Source organism: Schistocerca piceifrons, chromosome 3 (assembly GCF_021461385.2).
Source record: "Schistocerca piceifrons isolate TAMUIC-IGC-003096 chromosome 3, iqSchPice1.1, whole genome shotgun sequence".
NCBI classification, from domain to species: Eukaryota; Metazoa; Arthropoda; class Insecta; order Orthoptera; family Acrididae; genus Schistocerca; species Schistocerca piceifrons.
The window spans coordinates 774,661,868-774,686,189 of record NC_060140.1 but is presented as its reverse complement, the minus strand read 5'-3'; positions in this window follow the sequence as shown (position 1 = coordinate 774,686,189).

Genomic DNA, 24,322 nt, shown 5'->3' with positions numbered 1-24,322 from the left:
TAAGAGGTCGAGTACTAGTTTTTCAAACCATTGATGCGCGGGCAATGAGAATGACATTACTAGTCGCCTGTACTGTGAGCTCAAGCCGACCGGTGTGGTCGAGCGGTTCTATGCGCTTCAGTCTGGAATCGCGTGACCGCTACGGTCACAGGTTCGAATCCTGGCCCGGGCATGGGTGTTTGTGATGTCCTTAGGTTAGTTAGGTTTAATTAGTTCTAAGTTCTAGGCGGCTGATGACCTCAGAAGTTAAGTCGCATAGTGCTCAGAGCCATTTGAACCATTTGTGTGCTCAAGCGATGATTGGCATGCAGTCTTTTTGCTGTGGTGCCACAATAAACGAGGACGGGCTTTGTGAAGTAGCCGACTGTTGACGCAATGCGTGGCAGGGATGGAACAGCGTTTATGCACTGGCTGCCTCAGGGCAGTATCATTGGGGGCGGCGGTGTTTGGGAGTCAACGGCGCAGGCCTGCAGGCTGAAAGCTGTCTCTTAGCAGCACACGTTTATATGAGCTCGGGCCGTTAAGGGTTTGCAGAAGGTGGAGTGGGAAGTGAAGCGTGTTGCGGTGGAACGGATCCGGCTCAGCTGTAGTCCTATGGTCACAACTTAGTTCGAATTTTTTTTCCATTATTGTCATTTCGACACCTTTACATGAAAGGTAGGCCGGCAGGGGCCTATCTATGCCGCTCTTCGGCCACAGATAACATAAGACAGTATATAAAGAGACACAGAAAAACAAAACAAACAGAGTGGGTAAAAACGGTAGACAGACATATTAAAATACATGTTGCCGATCACAGGCGCACTGTCCGAATTAAAAAAAAACGTTAATCACTGTACACAAATGGAGGAGACAGAAAGTACACACGTGAACGGTGGAGCACAAACAGAGACACTTGAGCACTAATACGAAGACACACACAAGCACTGGCGACGATGGCCGGCGCACGAAGATGCACTGTTCACGCACAAAGCCAGGGACCTGCCAAAGGGATGAGGTGCGGGTAGGAGGGAGAGGGCGAGGGTGTTGATGCCATTGGCAGAGGAGAAGGGAGGGGGAGGGGAGAAGGTAGGGGGGTAGTGGAAGCCCAGGGGGGAAGGGAATTCCGCGCGACCACTATGGTCCCAGGTTCGAATCCTGCCTCGGGCATGGATGTGTGTGATGTGCTTAGGTTAGTTAGGTTTGAGTAGTTCTAAGTTCTAGGGGACTGATGACCTTAGAAGTTAAGTCCCATAGTTCTCAGAGCCATTTGAACCATTGGAAGGGTTGGTTCAAATGGCTCTGAGCACTATGGGACGTAACATCTATGGTCATCAGTCCCCTAGAACTTAGAACTACTTACACCTAACTAACCTAAGGACATCACACAACCCCCAGTCATCACGAGGCAGAGAAAATCCCTGACCCCGCCGGGAATCGAACCCGGGAACCCGGGCGTGGGAAGCGAGAACGCTACCGCACGACCACGAGATGCGGACCATTGGAAGGGAATTAGTTCGATAAAACCAACAGCCTTTGGCTCTTCTGAAAAACTAGGCAGGGGTGCGAGTTTTGCTGGAAATTTCCACTCAACTTCTACGTGGACTAGCATGGTTTGACGGAAGTCTGTATGACTCGAAATAGGAAGGGGGAGCTCGTTCAGAGACGTGCTCTGTGATTGGGCGGGAAAGTGCCGTCCTTTTGCTGTTCTTTTGCAATACCGGGACTGTTGTTTCGTGTAAAGAGCAGGGCTCGGAGCCCTATCCGTAAGAGGAGAGGACGTGCTTCGGTGTCCGCCATCTCGTGCATCACGAGAGGCACTTAGACTCTGACTATCGAGCAAATGTACCTGCACGTCTCTGTGAGTTGTACATTCATCACTGTGTAAGCAGAGTGGGGGAATTAAGAAGCTCTAAGGGCAGTCGGACAGTAGAAGTGTTTGAAACCTCGCATACTTCCAGTAAGGCTGTGTCTACATCTGTCCAGTCAGCAAGCAGCTGATCTGACTCGCACACGGTGTAAGTACGCTGTTTAGGTTTTTATATTGGTAACGCCACGTAGCGCTCTGTATGAAAAGCACTGGCTGTGCTGTGTGCAGTCTATGGCTGGGTGGCATTGTTGGAATAGTCGCTATTGTAGTGTTAGGCAGTTGGATGCGAACAACGCGTAGCGTTGCGCAGTTGGAGGTGAGCCGCCAACAGTGGTGGATGTGGGGAGAGAGATGGCGGAGTCTTGAGAGCGGATGATCTGGACATGTGTCCATCAGAAAGAGTAAATTTGTAAGAGTGGATGTCATGAACTGATATATATATTATGACTTTTGAACACTGTTAAGGTAAATACATTGTTTGTTCTTTATCAAACTCTTTCATTTGGTAACTATGCCTATCAGTAGTTAGTGACTTCAGCAGTTAGAATCTTTTATTTAGCTGGCAGTATTGGCGCTCGCTGTATTGCAGTAGTTCGAGTAACGAAGATTTTTGTGAGGTAAGTGATTCATGAAAGGTATATCTTATTGTTAGTCAGGGCCATTCTTTTGTAGGGCTTATTAGAAGCCAGATTGCGTTGCGCTAAATATTGTGTGTCAGTTTAGTGTTGATCAGAATAAGTAAAGAGAGTAATGTCTGAGTACGCTCAGTTTTGCTCAGCTGTTTGAAAAGCAAATAATGTAAGAGGTTTATCAGCACAGTCATTCCTAAATTTTTCTAAGGGGACGTTTCAACGGTACGATACCAGAGCAGTTAACATACAGGAGTATTACAGACAATATTAGAGCAAGTGAGCAGCCAGGTTTCAGAGCGTCTACCGACCGTATGGGAGACGCAATCAGTCAGCAGTAGTCGATTTCATTGTCGTTTTGGGGATTGTAATAACGCAGATCGGCAGAAGTCAATAAGTATTCGGAAGCTATCAGATTCATTTGGGCGTTGGTTACTTTTCTTGCTGTAATTCGACGGCATCCTTTTCCCAGTATTGAGTAAGACAGCGTTGTACAATTTATTTAAAAGGGCGCCAAGTGCAACAGGAATTAATACCAGGACACATTAAAAAAAATGGTTCAAATGGCTGTGAGCACTATGGGACTTAACAGCTGAGGTCATCAGTCCCCTAGAACTTAGAATTACTTAAACCTAACTAACCTAAGGACATCACACACATCCATGCCCTAGGCAGGATTCGAACCTGCGACCGTAGCGGTCGCGCGGTTCCAGACTGAAGCGCCTAGAACCGCACGGCCACTCCGGCCGGCACACATTCGCCGTCGAGGACAATATACTGGGTTATATTACTTAAGAAGTGTTCGATCCACTCACATATCTGTGCTTTCGTTAACAGCCTACAATGGGCACTGTGTCGAACGCTTTCAGGAAATGCCCTTCATCCATGGTTTTCAGTATATCACGTGAGAAAAGGGAAAGCTGAGTTTCGCACGAGAAAGTGCAAGTAGAAGTGGTTAGGTCATCGTTCATCTTGGATAGCCGGCGGACACACTCAGAGAGATAGTCAAGGATAGCGGATACTCTTATCAATCGGAACCTTTAACTGAATAAAAGAAAATGATTTTCACAATAAATTTTGTACACATTTATAAATAAATTTTTCAGTGTTTTTAGCATGGTGCAGCAGAGTCAGAAACTGTAAAACGTAATTATATTAAATTCCAGCCTCCAGTTGCATGAGCAAAGAAACTTTATCTAGGTTTCGGCTATATTAATGTAGCCTTCATCAGAAATGTTACAAAATTTTAATTTTATATTGTGACATTTCTGAAGAAGGCTACATTAATATAGGCGAAACCTAGGTAAAGTTTCTTTGCTTATGCAACTGGAGGCTGAAATTCAATACAATAATGTATATTATATTCTTTAAAGTCAGTACCGCCATTAGATTGCTTTTTATTTGCAGTGTTACATTTACACGATCATGATTTCGGCTTCAGAGTGCTATTATAACGTGTTTTAAGTGTTGTACAGTGCCTAAGATGGCATATAACACTTAAAACACTTGATAATGGCACTTTGAAGCCGAAATCATGATCGTGTAAATGTAACACTGCAAATAAAAAACAGTCTTATGGCGGTTCTGAATTTAAAGAAATATATTATGACTGTGGCCCCACACAGTAAGAAAAATTATTAATTTTTTTTCCTTTTTATAATTTCCCACCGCCTGCCCCTCCAATATTAATGTCGGTCGAGTGCACTTCAGGACGAGCAGTCGCAAGGTTTGGACGAATCTGTGTGTGTGATAGCATTTTCACAGAACGTCTGATTATTTCATTAAGGTGCTGAGATTATTTTGTGACGGATGCCCATCGTTCCGACGATTAGAATTCGCGCGCCCGCTTGGCGGCTGCCGCCCTTGGGGGCACTGATCGTCAACTGTTCTCTAGGAATCCAGGCTGTCGGGGCTGCGCCTCTGTGGCAGACACACGGTGCACGGCAGACACGAATGGCTGCCTGTTGGCCCCGTGAGCTGGTGCGAGTGAGCCCATCCTGTTCAGTGCGACTCGAGTGTAACAGGGCAAGGTGTTACCGCTTGGTGTCCGTGGCTACATCGTTGATCTGCATTCTTGCACCTCTTTTCAGCATGATTTGTTTCATTACCAGTTTGTTAGGAGGAGATTACAATACTGTAAGAGGTTGTTGACTCAAAAGGCTGATACCTGGTTATTGAGTGAAGGCCATTTCATTTATGATGAGATGAATGGTTTTGTGTCGTACCTCGTGTCTGCTATTCTTTTAGCTCAGCTTGGTCGCCGTAGTTGGTGGTAGTTTTTTGTAGATATCCTCTGGTCGGCGAAGTTGTGACTACTGTCCAGTTTGAATTCTGGAAACGTCTCCCGGGCTGTGGCTAAACTATCTCCGCAATATCCTTTCGTCCAGCAGTGAGTCTTCAAGATTCGCTTGAGAGTTTCAGTGAAGTTTGGGAGGTAGGAGACGAGGTACTGGTGGAAGTAGAGCTGTGAGAACGGGTCGCGACTTGTGATTAGGTAGCTTAGTCAGCAGAGCATTTGACGGCAAGAGGCAAAGGTCCTGAGGGTGAGTCTCGATCCAGCACACAGTTTTAATCCTCCAGGAAATTTCGTGTCAGTGCAAACTCCGCTGCAGAGTGAAAGTTACGCTGTGGAGTTGAATTTTCTTCAGCGTTGCTGTTACTGCGAGCTCCTTGGCTTTACTGTTTTGGCGAATGTTCGTTGCTAAAAAAATGGCTCTGAGCACTATGGGACTTAACATCTGAGGTCATCAGTCCCCTAGAACTTAGAACTACTTAAACCTAACTAACCTAAGGACATCACACACATCCATGCCCGAGGCAGGATTCGAACCTGCGACCATAGTGCTCGCGCGGTTCCAGACTGTAGCGCCTAGAACCGCTCGGCCATTTCGTCCGGCGAATGTTCGTTACTGGCTAAAGAAAGTATCACTGCGTGTGCAGCAACAAAGATTGGAATTCATGGAAGCTTCTGGACAGCAGACGCTACAAATTAACCAAGGACTTTGTGTGGTGCGTTACGTACACCAGTAACAGGCGTGGAACAAGGTCAGTGTTGTCTGTATCTGATGTCACATACCAGCACAGAGGTGCTGTCCACGCCAGTTGTTCCAGCACGAGAAATAACTACTTGCACTGATGCTTTTGCATGCGGAAAGCGTAGCGCGTAACGATGTACTGTTAAGGTAGAGCACTAGGCACTTGTATCACGTTGTGGAGTTTTGTGACCACAGCTTCATTAGCTGTTAGATGTGGTGCAAATTGTTTTGAAACGTGGTGTAATTTGCTATGATGGCGTAGTTCTCGTCGACGACCGTAAACGAATGCAATTGGAATCTGATAAAAAGTCAAGTGTTGATACTGGTAGTTGAAAATGAGTTTTTATTGTCATATAATTACAGATAACTTTACAAGTAATTTTAGAATTTGGAGTCAGTTTTACATTTTTTTTATTAAATGAGAATCTGTTTATTTTCAAGAGATATTTACTTAAAAGGCACAAAATAGTTAATATTGAATTTATGGAATTTCAAAAGTAACATCTTTTTCAAAGTATCTTTGATAAAAATCCTCTAATCTTGTTGTGTTGTCCGTCGTATTTGACGGGCGGTAACGGTGTAAGTGGGCCCTGGTTCTTATACTGATCTCAGTTACAGGAAAGTGCCTGTGGTTCGTTACTAGGGGATTGGTGATGCCTGGCCTGGCCTCCCTAAGCTGGTGGTCCAGCAGCCACGACGAAGTCTCCACTGTAGCCTCCAATTTTACTGTCGCAGATGACTGCCTTAATAAATGCTATTTAGCTCATCCTTGTCAGTTGCTAAAATCCCAACCCTCATTTCCTAACCACTAAAATTTGGGATCAATATTTAGAACTTATCAAAGGGCAGTTAATTCTCATGGTAAAAGCATATTATGAACAATTTCGGTTTTTGGTGCTCTTTTAGTTAATAAAAGCACATGGCATCCCAAAGCATTGAAGATATTTTATAGCAGCGTTGAACCGCTTTTCGGTGCTCATTTCATGCAGCGCTCCCAGAATTAACGGCCTGCAACGGGAAAATCAGCTAAGAGATCATCATGTTAAAGCTGAACACCTGGCTCTTGTTTAGACTTGTCACCACGCATACGCCGACTGCAGGCAGCATAACAGTTAGTCGATCCCCAAAACTGATATTTGTAAATAAACTAACCCCTCAAATGATTAAAATAATAATTATATCACTATCAAATGTAATAAATATTAATTTTATTAAATTAAGACGCCCAATATCAATAATACTTTTCATCACCCTTCAAACTTTCCTGGTTGGATTAATAACAGGAACAATAATTGTACTGCATTCCTTTTTAAACATGCAAGTGTAAGCGATCGATTTTAATATAGTAAAGGAACAATTTAGATTTAGAGGTGGGTAACGCACGATGGGCCGATATCAAGTAGCAAAAGTGTTAAGCAAAAGATGCAACCTATTATAAATTTGTCTGAAATCTAGAGACACCTTTCGAATCAGTTTCAATAAAGTCTTTTTGAACAAGCTTTGAGAAACATGGTATTGGTTCAACTTATGATGTTACACAGAAAAACACAACGGCGTTTGTAAAACCAAGCGACGACAGCAAAAAATTTAGGAACGGAATAGGATTCCTGCAAGAAGACTCCTAATGACGAAAAATGCTTTCGGTAATCCTAGAAGAGGAAGCACTGCAAGAAGCCTCAACATTAATTAGTACAACGAAACACCAGTCCAAGTTCAAATTTCACTTTTCTTTATTCACTTGATGACCAGTTTCCGGCCGGGACTCATTTTTTAATCATCGTAAGATAGTTAAAACTGGTATTTCCGAAAATTGAAAAACTATGTAAAAAATTTGGAAACGAACAGTTACAGCGCACCTGTTGCCTCTATGCGCTGTAATTGTTCGTTGTGGAAAAAAATGTGCAAACGGACAGTTGCAGCTCATCTGTTATCTGAATGTGCGGTATTGGTTCGTTTGTATTTTTTGAAACGGTTTTTGCGTTTTCGGAAATGCAATTTCTGAGTATGTTACGATGATTTGAAAATGGGTCCTGGCCCGAAACTAGTCATCGAATGATTAACAAAGTGAAATTTACAACTTTGACTGGCTTTTCATTGTACTGATTAACAGTTGCTGACCCACGGCTATTTTAGCATTCTGGAAGTTCGCCAACGTTAATTATTACGAGGCAAACGATGTATAACGGTCGTATTCAATAAATAATCTTGACTTTCAAGGACAAATGTGACAGGAAGAGAAGCTTCTATCACTGTTGTTGCTGAGGTGACTTGTTTGCAAGAAGTAACATCACGGCCTAGTTACAAGGCCGAATAGGTTCAGGCAAACTACAACAGAAACTGTATGACCACACAGATTAGCAATGATTTACAACAATTTATTGAACGAGTCTTTAAATTATGTATCTTTATTGTGAAGATCATTAGTGGCAATGTAGCTCAAAGTTCACTGCGCTGATATATGTTAGAACACAGGTCTAGTTCTCAACATAACTAGCAGAATGTCCAGTGTTTTTTATTATGAGCAGTTAGTGCAGCGGTTAGTGCTGCTGTCCTGAGGCACAGTATTGACGCTGTCCATCTAACCGACTGCGCAGAGTCGGGAATCAGCCTATACCCTCTTATGGTGGAGAAAAGTCCACTTGAGAACTGTTTGCGTGACGTAGGACGGAAGCATAACCAGACCTAGACAAGCTCTCTAACCAGACCGGGTTTTGTACGCCCTCTGTCGCGTCTGGCCATAACTACGTTGAGCCTATATACAGCGAGAGAGTGGCACTGTTGATTGCATCGGGTCCGAAGCTCGTGGTCGTGCGGTAGCGTTCTCGCTTTCCGCGCCCTGGTTCCCGGGTTCGATTCCCGGCGGGGTCAGGGATTTTCTCTGCCTCGTGATGACTGGGTGTTGTGTGATGTCCTTAGGTTAGTTAGGTTTAAGTAGTTCTAAGTTCTAGGGGACTGATGACCTCAGCTGTTAAGTCCCATAGTGCTCAGAGCCATTTGAACCTTTTGAACTTTTGCACGATCTCTGTGAGTTATATTTACGTAAATTACTTTACAGTCACTCTGTTGGTCGGATCTATCAATTCACAGGCTGTCGCTGTTAGAAAACTCATTTGGTTTCTTTGGGTATCGTACAATCAGTTTCTTTATATATGATTATAATGCCTACAAAACAAAATAAAAAAAAGAATAACCTTTTTACTAATACATCCCTTCCATGAAAGAAAAAGTAAATGAACACCTAAGTATTACTAATGTGGCCTCGTAGCAGTTAGGGGGAGGGGGGGGGGTAGAGTTTTAACTTCGTTATCCGAAGGTCGTGAGTTCGAATCCTACTCAAACTAGATTATTTTTAAAGGTTATTTTGTAGACTTTTAATGGTTCTTGGGTGACAAACCATGCTACAAAATGTGTTTTAACATGTATATGGAACCCTAAGTATACGTACTTCCGACTGGCGACTCGCACATGGCTCTGCAGACTTGGCTCTTCACATTCCTGTAAATTATAATTATCATGTGGATATTCAGTTACCTATTTTGAATAACTTTCTGCTGTTTCAGTAGAGTACCTAAGTATTGATATTTTTATGATTTTCTGTGGTATAGAGTTCCTAAAAGTGTGTACAGAATGACGTGTTTTGCCAGCAAAAGAAAATGTTATAAGATCGACACACACTTAAAATGCATTAAGTGGGGACGGAAAGAGATAACATTCGGCAGACATGCACACTGCTTCACGATACTTCCATTTGTTCACAAGTTTACTAGGGCTATATAAAAATAGACGAATTGTATACCGAGTATTAAGGTAGAAGACCTGCTGTGGCCTCATGCGGCAAGCACATGCCTTATTTTACTGGTGAAGTGGCTACTTTTCTGCGTGCGTCCCTACCTAATTGCATGTCCGGCGCCCAATCCGGTAAAAACATGGCGGCCACGGGCCGATTGGCCACTCTCTCCCTATACAGGCTCTCTAGCTGACATTGCCCTATGGCGCCCTCTCTGTTTGTGGCGGTATTTTGTATCTCTGGAGGACACTGCAATAACTAGTATGTGAAAGACAAAACGGTAGACCTTAACGATGTACTAAGGCAACTGAAGATGATGACTGGATGCGAAACGTAAGAAATAGGGTAAAAATGCCGTAGTGTGGTTTTCGTATCCTAACCAGGGCTTAAAAATTGAGCTTCCGCTGAGTTTCAAAAGTGGCGTCAAACCTGAAGTACGTCACTGACAAGGGGAGGCCACGACGTTGGGATCACGCATTTATTTCGAACGCTGTACACCTTTAGAAGGCCATTAAAACAACATAATGTGCAAGTATTAAGGGGCGCTACCTTGGTAATTTCGAGAAAATCGCAAGAGAAGCCTTACGCGGCTATTGCGAAGGAACGGCCGTAAGAAGGCATTGTGGTGAAGTGGTGCCGGCATGGTAGCTCAGCATGTTCGATCAGACGGATAGCTGCCCTCCGTAATAAAAAACTGAGTGACCGCATCGACGACGAACTTGAAAAGGTGTTATGGGACGTCCGCCGCGGACAAATGCAACGAACAATGACGAAAAAAATGAGATCACAAAAAAAGGGTTAGGGTTCGCGCATAGCATTAGCCATGGACGAGGCGACGGTTCGAATCACGCTACCTTTTTTTAATGTGTATTTTTTTCATCACTGATCACGTTATTCAATTTGTATGAAATTTGAGAGGTAATATAAGGAAAAACAAAACCCCAGGTGCATTTTCATAAAGTTGTAGTGAACTTCATAAGTTATTTGACTTTTTCCTACTTGTAACTAAATTTTCAAGGCAAGGACGAGGGACAGTCCTGGAAAGCCCAATGAACCATCGCTTGATAATGATGCGAAAGGCATTATTCGCAATCAGTAACACAGTAAGTCACAACGTACAAGATCAACTGAAATAGTCAGTCTTCGGCGTCGTAGCGGCTCTAACGTGCCTAGCGCCCGGCCGCCGTCCTCTTAGCGCGAGCTTTGTTTACATCCGCGAGGCTTCGCATAGTGGTGTATTGATTACTACAGATCACAATGGCTCTTTCTTACCGGAAGGCGACTGCCAAGTTTATGCTCGACGCACAAGACCAAAAGCATACGAAATCGAACGTTTCATGCGCGGAGTGGTGAAACTAGACCATCCGGGGCTGATAGGAATTCACCTATCAGTAGTGGCCAGCGTCATATACGTAAAACTCGTAGACGAGGCAGCGTGCGACAGACTCATTCGTCGATGCACCGTCGGTTACCGTTTCTGCCACACCGACGGGAACGCGGGCGTGGTCTCTGTTGATCACGCCGGTCTCGGAATGAGAACGGTACGTGTATTCGAACTTCCTTGTAAGCCGAGAACCGGTTACACAATAAAAGTAAAACTGTGGAACGAAAGCAAACTGGTGCTTCTCATTTACTAAAAAATAGATAGACAGCGTTCGTGCGTAGCATCAGCGCTGTGGACGAGGCAACGAATCGAATCACGCTAACATGTTTTTGAATGTATTTTTTTCACCACTAATCACATTATTTAATTTATATGACGTTTGAGAGGTAATACAACGGAATACAAAAACCCACGTGCATTTTTATGAAGTTGTAGTGACTTTCATACGTTATTTGACTATTTAATATTTTTTAAAATGGTTCAAATGGCTCTAAGCACTATGGGACTTAAGATCTGAGGTCATCAGTCCCCTAGAGTTTGAGGTACATAAATCTAACTAACCTAAGGACATCACACGCATCCATGCCCAAGCCAGGATTCGAACCTGCGATCGTAGCAGCAACGCGGCTCCGGACTGAAGCGCCTAGAACCGCTCGAGCACAGCGGACGGCTCCTATTTTTAATTAAATTTTCAGGGGCGAGGGACAGGCTTGGAATGCCTTAGCCAAACCTCGATAAATAACGATGCGAATGGTGTTATCCGCAATCAGTAATGTAAAAAGTCTCTATATGTCAAACCACAAGAGAAATGTTCAATTACCCGTCGAATGTGCTCTCGACTTCCCACGTTGCAGGATCGTATTTGTCCTACAGACACGGAAAACGTAAGCTGATATTTCATGCAAATATACTGTTTCTTTTTCATTACATTACCTCTCAAACGTCATATAAATTAAACAATACGTACAGTGATGGAAAACAAATTAATATTTAGGTTTGAGCTGGAAACGAACCGTTGTCTCACATAATTCTGTTTTGCGTCGCTCGAATGATAATCACTTCACCACCACGAACTCTAGCGTTCGACACCTACGCCATACACAGGTTGCCAATTATTGAACTATATGAAAAAGAACGTAAATTAGTTAAAAACTACTGCGTGCACACACTTTATTCAACATGTAAACGTAGCCACACGGTCTAGGCCAGGGCGCCTTGCCCCGGTTCGCGCGCTGCCTCCATCGGAGATTCGAGTCTTGCCTCGGGTGTGCGTATTGTCCTCAGCGTAAGTTAACGAATACCGAAATTCTACATGACACGATGAGGTGTCGGAAAGATCGATACTGTCGATGACCTTCAGAGATGCCTGCAGGTGAGACAAGAGCGAGACAGAGGTGATACAACTGGAAACGAAGTAGGAGCAACATTCATGAACATAACTGAAGAACGTTGTGCATGAAATATTTGGAGACGACCAAAGAGCTGCATCAGAAGATGGTGACAGAGAAAGGTATTACCACTGAAGTATTCCCATTAAGTACAGTAGAATGTTAGAAATGTTTGATTGCTATAGTGAGTGGTCTGGTGAATGACGCAGACGTCGACTGTTTATGTACTGGGTGATCAAAAAGTCAGTATAAATTTGTAAACTCAATAAATCACGGAATAATGTAGGTAGAGAGGTACAAATTGACACACATGCTTGGAATGACATGGGTTTTATTAGAACCAAAAAAATACAAAAGCTCACAAAATGTCCGCAGATGGCGCTTCATCTGATCAGAATAGCAATAATTAGCATAACAAAGTAAGACAAACAAAGATGATGTTCTTTACAGGAAATGCTCAATATGTCCACCATCATTCCTCAACAATAGCTGTGGTCGAGGAATAATGTTGTGAACAGCGCTGTAAAACATGTTCGGAGTTACGGTGAGGCATTGGCGTCGGATGTTGTCTCTCAGCATCCATAGAGATGTCGGTCGGTCATGATACACTTGCGACTTCAGGTAACGCCAAAGCCAATAATCGCACGGACTAAGGTCTGGGGACCTGAGAGGCCAAGCACGACGAAAGTGGCGGCTGAGCACGTGATCATCACCAAACGACGGGCGCAAGAGATCTTTCACGCATCTAGCAATTTTTTTTTTTTGGTTCTAATAAGACCCCATGTCATTCCAAGCATGTGCGTCAATTTTCACCACTCTATCTACATTATTCCGTGGTTTATTAAGTTTTCAAATTTATACTGACCTTTTGATCACCCGGTGTCTCCGAGCGCACACTGCTAGCCAATAAAATTGAACACGAGGCAAGCGTAGCAAATAACAAAATATTACTGTCGACAGACTTGAAAGTAAGGGCGTGCTGGTTATACCACTGGCGAGCTGGACGGAGCACCGGGAACGTGAGGCGGGCAGGCGCCGGTGGACGGGCCGGGCCGGCCGCGCTGCAGTGTTCCGGACGACGTCACAGCGGAGCGGAGCGGCGCGCCTGCGCGTGTTTTTGTCGGGGGGAGAGCCGCCTGACAGGGGAGGCGGATGATTTATGGGAGGGTAGCGGGGGCGAAGTGGGGTGGCGCCGTCTGGCCAGCACACTCACACATACACGGGCACACACCCACACACACACACACACACACACACACACACACACACACAGCGCGTTGGGCGAGTGTCGGGCCGTCTGCCTCGCAGCGACCTCCAAAATCTTCTCTCTCGCACGTGTGCCCACCAAGTCATTTCGGTCACGTCATCTGAGTGCCGCCAGTGGTATCAAATATAGTGCCGCTTCCCTTTGCGGACGTATGTCTAAAGCAAGTGGACCAAGTTCATTAAATCCAATATTAAGAGAAGGTAAATCACGTGAAGTAACTACCCTTGGAATTTACATCGTTTTAAAGGTTTAGGTACGTTTCATAGCATTTAAATGAACTCTTATAGTGTACCCATTACCTCATTACAGTTTAGTACGAAGACGAGCTGAAAAGTAACGCCTCCGATTTTTTTATATTACAATTCTTAAAGTTTTTTAAATAAAACAATCATCGCAAACACTGTACATCTTTATTTTCATGTCTACATATCTGCAGCCCGCTCCCAATACAGGGCTCCGAATTCAACGTGAAACATGATGGCGTGTGACTTAATACACCGTTGGCCATTAAAATTGCTACACCACGGAGATGTGCTGCAGACGCGAAATTTAACCGACAGGAAGAAGATGCTGAGATATGCAAATGAATAGCTTTTCAGACCCTTCACACAAGGTTGGCGCCGGTGGCAACACCTACAACGTGCTGACATGAGGAAAGTTTCCAATCGATTTCTCATACACAAACAGCAGTTGACCGGCGTTACCCGGTCAAACGTTGTCGTGATGCCTCGTGTAACAAGGAGAAATGAGTACCGTTACGTTTCCGACTTTAATAAAAGTCAGATTGTAGCCTGTCGCGATTGCAGTTTGCCGTATCGCGACATTGTTGCTCGTGTTGGTCGAGATCCAATGACTGTTAGCAGAATATGGAATCGGTAGGTTCAGGAGGGTAATACGGAACGCCGTGCTGGATCCCAACGGCCTCGTATCACTAGCAGTTGAGATGACAGGCATCTTATCCGCATGGCAGTAAGGGATCGTGCAGCCACGTCTCGATCCCTGAGTCAACAGATGGGGACGTTTGCAAGACAACAACCATCTGCACGAACAGGTCGACGACGTTTGCAGCAGCATGGACTATCAACTCGGAGACCATGGCTGCGGTTACCACTGACGCTGCATCACAGACAGGAGCGCCTGCGATGGTGCACTCAACGACGAACCTGGGTGCACGAATGGCAAAACGTCATTTTTTCGGATGAATCCAGGTTCTGTTTACAGCATCATGATGGTCGCATTCGTGTTTGGCGACATCGCGGTGAACGCACATTGGAAGCGTGTACTCGTCATCGCCATACTGGAGTATCCCCCGGCGTGATGGTATGGGGTGCCATTGGTTACACGTCTCGGTCACCTCTTGTTCGCGTTGACGGCACTTTGAACAGTGGACGTTACATTTCAGATGTGTTACGACCCGATACCTGTGAAACCCTACATTTCAGCAGGATAATGTACGATCGCATGTTGCAAGTCTTGTAGGGGCCTTTCTGGATACAGGGAATGCTCGACTGCTGCCATGGCCAGCACATTCTCCAGATCTCAAACCAATTGAAACCATTTGGTAAATGGTGGCCGAGTAACTGGCTCGTCCCAGTACGCCAGTCACTACTCTTGATGAACTGTAGTAACGTGATGAAGCTGCATGGGCAGCTGTACCTGTACACGCCATTCAAGCTGTGTTTGACTTAATGCCCAGGCATATCAAGGCCGTTATTACGGCCAGAGGTGGTTGTTCTGAGTACTGGTTTCTCAGGATCTATGCACCCAAATTGCGTGAAAATGTAATCACATGTCAGTTCTAGTATAAAACATTTGTCCAATGAATACCTGTTGATCATCTTCATTTCTTCTTGGTGTAGCAATTTTAATGACCAGTTGTGTATGTCGGTGTATGACAAACAGCTTGCTGTAATCAAATTCAGAATTCGAACAGTTCGTCCACAGCTGGAAAATTCGCAAGTTTTGGGTCCTCACCGTTTTCTCAAATAAGTCAAGACACATTTTCTGCTTGTCAAAATGTGAATGTTGCCGGTGCAACTTCACTGCCGAAAAGCACTGAGGAACATGTTTCAGACACCAGTGCATTGTTATTACAGTTAATGCAACAAATGGGACAAAGGCTACAAAAGTTAGACACAACGCTTGAACAAAATCAGAAACAAATGGGACAAAAATCTTCAAAAGTTAGACACAATGGAACAACACCAGAGACAAACACAGCATCACTTAGACACAATGGAACAAAATCAGAGACAAACACAACAAAAGCTTCAAAAGTTAGACACCACACTAGATCAAACACGTGAAGATTTAACTACTGAATTACATAACATTGAATCGAAATGTCAAAAAGTCTGTAATGACGTAAAAATACAAATTTGTGAGCATTTTCAACCAATTTTTTCGCGGCATGAAAATGCGTTACAGAATCACGTAACAGCCATAAAAGAACTGCAAACTATTGTTCATGAAAATCGTGAGACCTTGCAAGCTAAAATTGACTCAATTGCATCTACCGATTCGGTTACGCAACTTGCAAAAACTCAGGAAAACTTAAAGGACACAGTAGATACGATTTCAACACTAATGGACACCCTGAAACTTGGTTCAGAAAAACACACAGAGGAAATAATTTCACTATCGCATAAAGTAGCCGAACTTTCAGATCAGTTCACTAACTTATGTACAAAGGTAGATGATGATCTGAATGACACAAGACCTGTAGCCTTCACGGACACTGAAGAGTATGAACAAATTAGAAAATTCAAACAAAATCAAAATCAAATCAATATGCAGTGCAAAAGAGAAATCCGTGAAGTACAAGATCACTTGGCACAAGTAATACAAGAATTACACATTTCAGAGGACACTTGCACTCCAACACGGGAAGAGGAACTTAGAAATACGGAAAAGCCACAAAATAATAACACAGGGCATTTCGGAAATTATGAAAGAAATTGGCAAGGTGCACCGAATTTTGAGATAGAACCGCCGACACGACGTAACAACGACCGATTTGCTACTCGCCGACACGATGATTTTGACTATAAGCTGTTCATTACTACACGTAAATTCAAAACATTTAAGAATTTTGGCAACGACATTCATCCACAAGCGTGGCTCCATCAGTTCTCTCATTGTTTTCCTCCCAACTGGTCATTGGAGCACAGGTTAGAATTTGTGTGTGGCTACTTGGAGAATGAACCAGCTGTAAGAATGCGATCAGTCATTCAAGATGGTCACAGTGAAGGAGAATTTTATCATGCCTTCCCCTCAGCGTATTGGTCTCAAACTACACAATACTGAGTAAAACATAGCATCATAATGATGAAAGGTTTTGAACAATCTGAATTTTCCAGTCTTGTGAAATATTTTGAAGACATGTTGCACAAGAATCAGTACCTATCAAACCCATACAGCCCCTCAGAACTCATCCGCATTTGCTTAATCAAATTGCCTGAACATTTACGACACATTCTTTTGGCAGGACATTTCAAAGACGACATTGAAGCTTTTCAGGCACTGTTACAAGAATTGGAAATTGGCACTGACAATCGCGGAACGCGAAAACAGGAGCGCAACAATTACATGTCACATCCGTCCAATTCCGCGATGACAGAAATAATAAATGGACACGACGAGGCTATTCTCACAACACAAATATTGACCAAAACAGACACCACATGTACGATAACCGTTGGCAGAGTAGTAATAATTACAGAGAAAGATTGCATTTCTGTAGTAATGAATATGACAGAGACAATCATAGAAACAGACAATATGGCAATCAGAACTATTATTATCACGGGAGACAGAATAACTTCAGACGCAACAGTTCAGTGCGCAGTTACGATTCAGGGAGAAATTCTCCACCACGTGACCGACAAGAAAGAAACTGTAGAATCTACCGACATGACGACAGACGATATGATCGTAAAGACAGAGCTGAGTTGCATCAGAACTGGCGGGATTCAAACAGAGCAGGGCCCTCTCGAAAAGGTGAATTTGTAGACGTTAGGTCTCCAAATCCCAATGACGACGCGCGCCAACAAAGAAACAGACAATGACTCGCACCGCAGGCAGCCACGTGCGCCGGCTGGGCTTCAGAAAAATAACATAAGCTAACCTTGAGATAAATTCCAGTATTCCTTACCGACGTATACCACATGATAATTGCGTTGAAACTGAAACTCTGCATACTAGGAAGAGTAGAGGTTTACACCATATTTCACGGGTAAAACCAATTACTGAGAGATAATCTGCCTTTTAACTTAGTCTTTGCCATAAAATCTTTCACTTCACGTTACTGGTACTCTTTGTCACACTTACAAACTGTTAACATGCAACTATGTTTTAAAGTTAACTATCCATTCAAGAACCTAGGGAACTTAGACAAGTAATTACGAATGCATTGTTATAGTGAACAGACGACACAGTGTTGTTACTTGTACATTCTTCCTTGTTAGTTGCACGATTACATAACGAATATATGGCTTACATACTTAGAACATATACTGTTAATGAGATTTTAATGCAACATTTTGGTTTACTTGAAAAGACATTCTTTATTTAAAGTACTTTATGTGAGATTACCGATGACTTAGTATTTGGTTTCTTTGACAGCTACACGATTATATCACGACGCTACTAATATGTGACATGATTTACATCGTTGCTTTTGCGGTGTATCTGTTTTATATCTGCACAGTTTTTCTGAATTATTCTGGAAAGTGAAACATGTTTTAGTAGTAAATTTTCTGGTATAGCTACAATGAGACAGCCTTTTGCGTAGCACAACAATACGTTACAGCACAGTACTTTCTTCATCATGGAAGTAAGCGTAATAACTAAGATATCTATACGCAAAGCATTTCACTTTTGTTTATCATGAGGTAAGTACATTGGCTTCTGCAGAAATTAGCTTTCGGAGGACGATAACTACGACACTTCCGCAGAGATTATCTTACAGCAAGACGCACATTTAGCGCTACAGGACACGCATTTGAGTAATCAATTTTGTACTTAAAACATTTATTTTTAAAGATGTTTGAAGTACAATGATACAAAGGTTTTCCATGATACATTTCTTCCATTGCTGTAATCTGTAACACCTCAGGGTATAGTTACATTAATCCTCAGAGGGGTACACACTTACTTTGTGTACCATGTGTGTGGCAAGAACAAGGAGCCCTAGCAAATATGGTATTTGCTTATACAACATTACACATCGGTACCATATTTCTCTAACACACATTTACACAGCTATCTGATTATTTAACAGAGAAACAAATATTTTTTTACTACATCAGTGACACATGTTTACGCAATTACACAGATGGATAACTTCACACTTATGAAATTGTATTTTGCCTGTACTTTGTGAACTGTTCATAATTTTTCGGAACCTTTGTGATACTATGAGAGCTTTGAATGATGTATTTGGTAAGGGAGCACGATTATTGAAGTACATTTGAGGTAGATGACACTATTTAAACGAGCAGAGAATTTTTTTTAGGTTTTGAAATTATTGCAGAAAGCTACGACGTTTTTGAGATTTGACTGAGGTGTTATGATGTTATTATTACGACGACGATGTGTATTATGCTGTTGAGGTATGTTTATGATCAATAAGATGATGCTACCGTATATGAGGAACTTGATTATGCTACGTATTTATTATGATGAAATATTGAAGAAGTGTCGACAAATACGTATATGAATAATGAGTAGTGGTTAGGGACTCTGATTTGTGGAAAAGGATGTTGGAAGCCAAGAATCGTACTTTAAGAGTTATGAAATGTGTGTAAATGCGTGAATGTATCACAATGCCGACGAAAACTTTTTGAACACTGTTATATTCATATGATTTTGTTTCTACACATTTGCAACGCAAATTCTCGACCTGTGAAATGTTTTATATGAGACTGTCACTGTAATGCAAACTGGTGTCGCAAGTATTTCAGTAAGAAAGTTAAATGACCACCTTCACGTAATGAGTCGTGGGCACCCAGCTGCGCAACAGTTGCCTGGAAAAATGCCATTAGTGTGTGCCTTTCAGAGGCACAGGTGGAAAAAAAAGGGGCCATTATCCTCGCTATTGACATTCCTTTGTAGAAAGCATCACTAAAACGACACACTCAAACTTGAAAACATATAATAACACTGTGGAGCTCTTAATTTATGATATTTACTGAAATGCCTAATGAAATGACGAGAAATATTTTTATGTTTGTACATCTGATTATGACTACTGTCTTTCTAGTTGAGAGATTTTTTTTACTACCTTATGAAATGCCATATGGCTAATGAATGATGTTTCATGCCTTCCTTTGTACATATTTGCTCATTTTCTTTAATATCTAGTTTCTAGCTGCACTGCAGCATTGGTTATTATAAGATTTAATAGATGTACTAATATCACTATTTTCTGTCTACAGACCCAGTAAAGAATACGTTTATGATATACTTTCTTAGAAAAGAGAGCACAAATAGACATTTCCCTTCACAGGAATTGCATAAATAATTTTTAATGACTTGGTAACTTTCTTGCAGAGTAAGTTTTTGTGATGCATCACTCTAGTGTTAAGATGTGACATAGGTATTAAGCATGGCCATTTTTACTGTAATATTTTTTCTGCTTGAGCTTTGTCATAATCAGATATAAGTTAGTGCATTTGCTGCTGCTGCTTGCTTTGCCAATTTCCGTTTTTTTGTCATTGCTATTTGTGTTAACAGTTTTGTGCTGCTGCATTGCCTTGTCCCTTAGTTTAGCATCTGAGATCAGTAGATTTAAGATTCAGATGGAGTAGGCTATATAACAGAACGAGTTGTGATGAATTGGAAAAAATGAATTGAGAAGCTATAAGAAAATGGTTTGGCCAAAAAAGTATTTTGAAAGAGGATATGAACAAAAAAGTAGGGTTTAGGGACAACAGGTTTAGGTAGGATTTTCTTGGAAATAAATGATGAGGTAAGATAATGGAAAATAAATAATGAGGTAAGAAATATGTGAACATATAAATACAGAAACATGCTTGGATTTTTTTTTATGGAAACTAATGTTGAAATAAGATGAAAGATCTATGGAATGAAGTTTTGGGTTGGACTGCAGTACCAAATGTTACACTGAAAACAAACCCTGCCCTTGCCTCTTGTGTTATTCTGCTATGTGTTTGTGTACTCTTGTATATATGTGTTTTTCCTGTCTTTATGAGTTTAGCTGATATGAGTTATGTTGTAGAATTTTCTAGTACTAAGCTACATTCACTATGATGAGGAATACTGTTACCCTCAAATATAATTTGCATTTATAATATGTCATTTTCTTTGTAAAGATGTTTACACATTATTAATTCGGTTCTGTTTCAATTCTCATGCGTGAAATTAATGCTTCGAAAACTATTCTCATTATTTTATGTATTTACTTATGTCATAATTCCTGTAACACTGATGTACATGTTTATTTCTAATCTTTTGTAAAGCCTGTATTACTACAAATGTTATCTGTATTGTTATGTTCTTTAATGATGTACACTCCTGGAAATGGGAAAAAGAACACATTGACACCGGTGTGTCAGACCCACCATACTTGCTCCGGACACTGCGAGAGGGCTGTACAAGCAATGATCACACGCACGGCACAGCGGACACACCAGGAACCGCGGTGTTGGCCGTCGAATGGCGCTAGCTGCGCAGCATTTGTGCACCGCCGCCGTCAGTGTCAGCCAGTTTGCCGTGGCATACGGAGCTCCATCGCAGTCTTTAACACTGGTAGCATGCCGCGACAGCGTGGACGTGAACCGTATGTGCAGTTGACGGACTTTGAGCGAGGGCGTATAGTGGGCATGCGGAAGGCCGGGTGGACGTACCGCCGAATTGCTCAACACGTGGGGCGTGAGGTCTCCACAGTACATCGATGTTGTCGCCAGTGGGCGGCGGAAGGTGCACGTGCCCGTCGACCTGGGACCGGACCGCAGCGACGCACGGATGCACGCCAAGACCGTAGGATCCTACGCAGTGCCGTAGGGGACCGCACTGCCACTTCCCAGCAAATTAGGGACACTTGCTCCTGGGGTATCGGCGAGGACCATTCGCAACCGTCTCCATGAAGCTGGGCTACGTTCCCGCACACCGTTAGGCCGTCTTCCGCTCACGCCCCAACATCGTGCAGCCCGCCTCCAGTGGTGTCGCGACAGGCGTGAATGGAGGGACGAATGGAGACGTGTCGTCTTCAGCGATGAGAGTCGATTCTGCCTTGGTGCCAATGATGGTCGTATGCGTGTTTGGCGCCGTGCAGGTGAGCGCCACAATCAGGACTGCATACGACCGAGGCACACAGGGCCAACACCCGGCATCATGGTGTGGGGAGCGATCTCCTACACTGGCCGTACACCACTGGTGATCGTCGAGGGGACACTGAATAGTGCACGGTACATCCAAACCGTCATCGAACCCATCGTTCTACCATTCCTAGACCGGCAAGGGAACTTGCTGTTCCAACAGGACAATGCACGTCCGCATGTATCCCGTGCCACCCAACGTGCTCTAGAAGGTGTAAGTCAACTACCCTGGCCAGCAAGATCTCCGGATCTGTCCCCCATTGAGCATGTTTGGGACTGGATGAAGCGTCGTCTCACGCGGTCTGCACGTCCAGCACGAACGCTGGTCCAACTGAGGCGCCAGGTGGAAATGGCATGGCAAGCCGTTCCACAGGACTACATCCAGCATCTCTACGATCGTCTCCATGGGAGAATAGCAGCCTGCATTGCTGCGACAGGTGGATATACACTGTACTAGTGCCGACATTGTGCATGCTCTGTTGCCTGTGTCTATGTGTCTGTGGTTCTGTCAGTGTGATCATGTGATGTATCTGACCCCAGGAATGTGTCAATAAGGTTTCCCCTTCCTGGGACAATGAATTCACGGTGTTCTTATTTCAATTTCCAGGAGTGTATTTTGTACCTTTGTTATTGTGTAAGTAGGCTGTTTATGTTTTCTTATTGGCAACGCTACGTAGCGCTTTGTATGAAAATCACTGGCTGTGCTGTGTGCAGTCTGTGGCCAGTTTGCATTGTTGTCTGCCATTGTGGTGTTGGGCAGCTGAATGTGAACAGCGTGTAGCGTTGCGCAGTTGGAGGTGAGCCGCCAGCAATGGTGGATGTGGGGAGAGAGATGGCGGAGTTTTGAAATTTGTAAGACTGGATGCCTTGAACTGCTATATACATTATGACTTTTGAACACTATTGAGGTAAATACAGTGTTTGTTCTCTATCAAAATCTTTCATTTACTAACAACGCCTGTTAGTAGTTAGTGACTTCAGTAGTTTGAATCTTTTATTTAGCTGATAGTAGTGGCGCTCGCTGTATTGCAGTAGTTCGAGTAACCAAGATTTTTTGAGGTAAGTGATTTGTGAAACGTATAGGTTAATGTCAGTCAGGGCCATTCTTTTGTAGGGATTATTGAAAGTCAGATTGCGTTGGGCTTAAAAATATTATGTGTTAGTTTAAGCACAGTCATATATAATTGTTCTAAGGGGACGTTTCAAACAGTTCGTCCACAGCTGGAAAATTCGCTCCCTCAGAATGTCAATGCGAGGCCACACACGACAGCTGAGACACCTGCAACAATCTGATGCCGTGATTTCACTGTCATCGGTCATCCTTCATACAGTCCCAACTTGGCCACATCCGATTTTCGTGTTTCCAGAATTTAAACAACACCATCGAATACCTGATTATGATAGTGATGAAGATTCATTTTGATAGTGATGAAACGGTGCAAGCTGAGGTGAGTTTGTGGCTCCGTCAACAAACATTCTACAGTGACGGTGCCGAGCGGTTCTAGGCGCTTCAGTCTGGAACCGCGCGACCGCTACGGCGCAGGTTCGAATCCTGCCTCGGGTATGGATGTGTGTGATGTCCTTAGGTTAGTTAGGTTTAAGTACGAGTAGATCTAAGTTCTAGGAGACTGATGACCTAAGATGTTAAGTCCCATAGTGCTCAGAGCCATTTCAACCATTTTCAACAGTGACGATATCAACAAACTAGTCTGTCTGGTGAAACGAGTTCCTCACCAGGTTGACTACGTTGAGAAACAAATATGGAGACATCAAGAATAAAAATGTAGGATGTTAACAACTTTTGTTTTCTTTAAAAAGCTTCGAGAGGTTTCACATAAAAAATTGGGAGACGTTACTTATCCGCACACCTTTGTACTTTAAAGGTTACAATTTAACTTTTCCTTTGATAATTTTAGGAAAATATTAGATACAATTTGGTTTCAGAAAATGAACTGGTATAAGAGACACTATTGGGATAATTAGAATGATTGGTGAAAGAAAAAAGGAATAGAATTGAATTTGTCCTTCAGGGATCTAGAAAAGGAGTTCGACCTAGTGAAATGGGACAAGATACTGGAAATTCTAGAATTAAATAATTAATGAAGCGTGTAGCGAGTGTCTAATGGGAATGTAGAGGGAGAAAAATTGACCAAGGAATGGAAATTGGCATATCTAAGTGCAATTTATAAGGAAGGTAGTTAGAATCTATGGTAAATTATCGCGGAGTCAGCAGTAAAAACTCAGTTGGTAGGTTGTATGGCCGCTTCCTAAAAAGGTAGGATACAGTCAAAATGGTTCAAATGGCTCTGAGCACTATGGGACTTAACATCTGAGGTCATCAGTCCCTTAGAACTTAGAACTACTTAAACCTAACTAACCTAAGGACATCACACACATCCATGCCCGAGGCAGGATTCGAACCTGCGACCGTAGCGGTCGCGCGGTTCCAGACTGAAGCGCCTAGAACCCAGGATACAGTCGATGTTGATGGAGGTTGAAATAGTAAAGTGGATTCCGGAAGGGAAAATCCTGTAACGGCAATATTTTTACTTTAAAACAACAAACGGTAAAGAGACTGGAAATGAATGCAAGCAGCCACTTGGTGTTTTCTCGAGAAAACGTAAGACACAGGGTGGCTGAAGAG